This window comes from Sphaerodactylus townsendi, linkage group LG04 (assembly GCF_021028975.2).
Source record: "Sphaerodactylus townsendi isolate TG3544 linkage group LG04, MPM_Stown_v2.3, whole genome shotgun sequence".
Lineage (NCBI taxonomy): Eukaryota > Metazoa > Chordata > Lepidosauria > Squamata > Sphaerodactylidae > Sphaerodactylus > Sphaerodactylus townsendi.
Window position 1 is genome coordinate 51,255,613 of NC_059428.1, and position 3,722 is coordinate 51,259,334.

Here is a 3,722-nt window from a genome sequence, read left to right on the forward strand (position 1 = left end):
GGTCTAGCGTCACCATAGATTTTTTGTCAAACCTAGACACTTGGAAATTACTACTTAGAGATAAAATGAGGAGTGTTTCAATTACTGGAGTCTAGGTCTTTTTGGATAGGCCTGCACAACATTTTCAGTCAAGGTCAATGCAGTTGATGGGGGTGGGGGGTGGGTGGGCGGAGGCACAAGAAATTTGAACTTGGATTTGCAGTCACACTGGGAATGCAAGAACAGGTAGATTACCTAGTACCCTGCAAGCTACAGTAGGTAGATAATGGGCAATGTAACCATGTTTTAAGGAGCTGAATCTCAGCTTTTTATTGTTCTATTGTTCAATTGGCCATGCTGGCAGGGGCTGATGGGAATTGTAGTCCATGAACATCTGGAGAGCCACAGGTTACAGACCACTGCTCTATTGGATCTTAGGTTTGTCTTCACTACTATTCCTTCCAGACTATAACTGAGACCTCCTAGGAATTTTATGTCAAGACTGTCTGTGTGTCTGTACGAGATGTTCTTCTTGTAGGTTCCACATGAATCTTATATATGGAAGGGGCTCTTCTCATAGGTAGCCACTGTTCTCTAAGCATTTCACAGACCAGCACTGTTACCTCTTCTGACTATTTGCAACAGGCACTCAGGGTTTTTGTTTTCTTTTGCTTCTTAAGAAAATACTTAGAGCAACTGTGGACAGAAGACACTGAAAATGTATAGTTAGGCAGTACATTGGTGGGGTTTTTTTTAAAGCTGAGAGATCCTTCTTAAGCATTACAAGGAGGTGAGAGGTGAAAAGGAATCAGTTGGAGACTGCCTTCCACAACTTCACCACCAGGAGTAGTCTGTGAATTTCACATGCCTTCATAGCCTTCCTAAGAGCTGTTGGGTAAAATGTAGATCAATAAAATGTGTGCAGATTAGGTGAGCAGACATGCAGGTGAAGATATGGTGCTTAGGAGACATGACATTTTGCAACCATAGAACATTTGGATGGTAGTAAGGAATTAAGAAAGCAAAAGTGTTTTATTTAACATTTCTATCCTGCCTTTTAGTACTTAATAGGACCCCAGTTTGCAGCAAACTTAAAATGATCAAAACAAAAGAATAAGACATATCAGTAAAATAGAATCATTACTCAGGCTAGCAGGCCACTTCAGTTTAATACCCAAAGTGCTCATTTTGGGCAGCCGTAGAATTGTTAGTAAAAAGAGGGGCAGGCAGACCCTCCAGAGTAAAAGCTGTGTTAACTGGCAGTCTCTGTTGAATGGAAAACCGGACACTGCTGCCCGCTCAGTGAGTGAGCTGTGGCAAAGCAAGCTTCAAGTGCCAGCCATTGAAGAGGCGCCTCTGCCTCTTTTTGATGAAATAAATGTATGTATGTGTGTGTGTATTCATTCATTCATTCATTCATTCATTCATTCATTCATTCATTCATTCATTCATTCATTCAACTTCCTATACCGCCCACCCCCGAAGGGCTCTGGGCAGTGTACAATACAATATAATTCAGTAACATAAACCAATTAAAATTTCATAAATAGCAGCACCAAATCAGATGGTGAGACGGTGATCCAAATTAATATTGCAAGAGTAGACATGGTGGCATAACATCAGAGTTTAAATGAGTCTGTCCACCAGTTGGTGTATAGGGGATGACATTTCAACAGCTACCCCGCCCCCCCCCCCAAAAAAAAAGCCTGGTGGAATAATTATATTTTGCAGGCCCTGCGGAACTATTCAAGGTTCTGCAGGGGCCTAACAGATGGTGGCAAGGAGTTCCACCAGACAGGGGCCAAGGCACTAAAGGCCCTGGCCCCGATGGAGGCTAGCTGTATCATAAAGGGGCCGGGGACCACCAGCAAATTGCTCTCTGCAGAGTGTAGAGGCCGAGTGGAGACATAGGACAGATGGTCTCTACGGTATGGCTCCAGACAGCGGAGTGCCTTAAAGGTTAATACCAACACCTTGAAAACAATCTGGTGTTCCATCAAGGGCCAGTGCAAGGGGTGCAGCACAGGAGAGATATGATCCCATATTGAACTACCCGTGAGCACTGGCGTTCCTGCCTAGGGACATGGGGTACCCCTTGTCCCCGGGCGTATCGATTGAGGTCACGTGGGGGGCGCCAAAACATCCTCCTACACAGCGAGGGATTCAGCAAGCCCTAGAAAGCAGGCACTGAAGCAGCCTACTGCTCCCAGTGCCTGTCGTAGCCCCGCCCACTCTGTACGGTGGCCTGGAGTGTCCAGGGGGCGGGGGAGAAGTCCCACTGGGCTCCCAGGAGCAGGACTGGGGAGCTCCGCCTCCCCTCCCTCTAACCCAGCATGCCTTATTCGCCTTAAATTAAGCATGGCATTACTCAGAAGTCTTCTCCCCGGCAGCCGGGCGCTGGCAGGCACAGGAAAAGGCAAGCTGAGCAGGGAACCCAGAAGCAGCAGCAGAACTGAAGGTGATGCTGACGTTTGCTTGGTAATCCTTCAGATGGGGGGTGACTTGTGAGAGATTTACATGCTTAAAAGTTAATTCCCCTTGCACTGGCTTGGAGCTGTGTCTCAGGCTAGCAGCCTACCTCACAGGATTGGTGTGAGGACACAATTAGGAAAGTGGTGGGGAGGGAGCCATGCCTGTTTTGCTGGGGGTAGGAGGTGATTTGTGAGAGATGATGCTGATGTTTGCTTGGTAAACCTTGGGGGTGACTTGTGAGATTTACATGCTTAAAAGTTAATTCCCACTTGCACTGGCTTGGAGCTGTTTCTCAGGCTAGCAGCCTACCTCACAGGGTTGGTGTGAGGACACAATTAGGAAAGTGGTGGGGAGAGAGCCATGCCTGTTTTGCTGGGGGTAGGAGGTGATTTGTGAGAGATGATGCTGATGTTTGTTTGGTAAACCTTCAGATGTGGGGTGACTTGTGAGAGATTTACATGCTTAAATGTTAATTCCCACTTGCACTGGCTTGGAGCTCTTTCTGAGGCTAACAACCCACCTCATAGGGTTGGTGTGAGGATACAATTAGGAAAGAGAGTTGGTGGGGAGAAAGCCATGTATGTTTTGCTGGTGGTGGGAGGTGTTTTGTGAGCTGGTGCAAAAAATCATTGTTTGGTCGTTGTGGGGGAGGGTGGTCGTCCATACCTGGGGTGGGGGGGGCACCAAACTCAGATTTTGTCCCCGGGCTCCAGTTTGCCTAGTTTCGCCCCTGCCCGTGAGTACCCTTGCAGCCATATCCTGACCAACTTCAACCTCTGGAGCAGTTGTAAAGGAAGGCCCCGTAGAGTGAATTGCAGTAATCAAGCTTAGAGGTGACTGTAGTGTGGATCACAGGGGCCAGGTCAGTCTGGGAGAGGTAAGGGGCCAACCACCGCTCCTGGCGTAGATGGAAAAACACAACCTGAGTTATACAGGTCATTTGGGTTTCTATAGAGAAAGATGAATCCAGGTGGACCCCCAGGCTGCAAACCGAGGAGGTCACTGGCAAGTAGACCTCCTCAAGAGTTGGCAGCTGAAACCCCTTCCCCCCTATTGCGACGCACCCACAAGACCTCCTTCTTAGATGGATTCCGTTTTAGTCTGCTGTGCTTCAGCCATCCAGTCACAGCCTCCAAACAGTGATGTATAGCTGCAGGGACAGCGGCCAGCTTCACCTCTATCAACAGAATGAACTGAGTGTCATCAGCATACTGGTGACAGATCAGCCCATCAAATGAAAGAATTGAGACAGCATTATATAAATTCTGTGA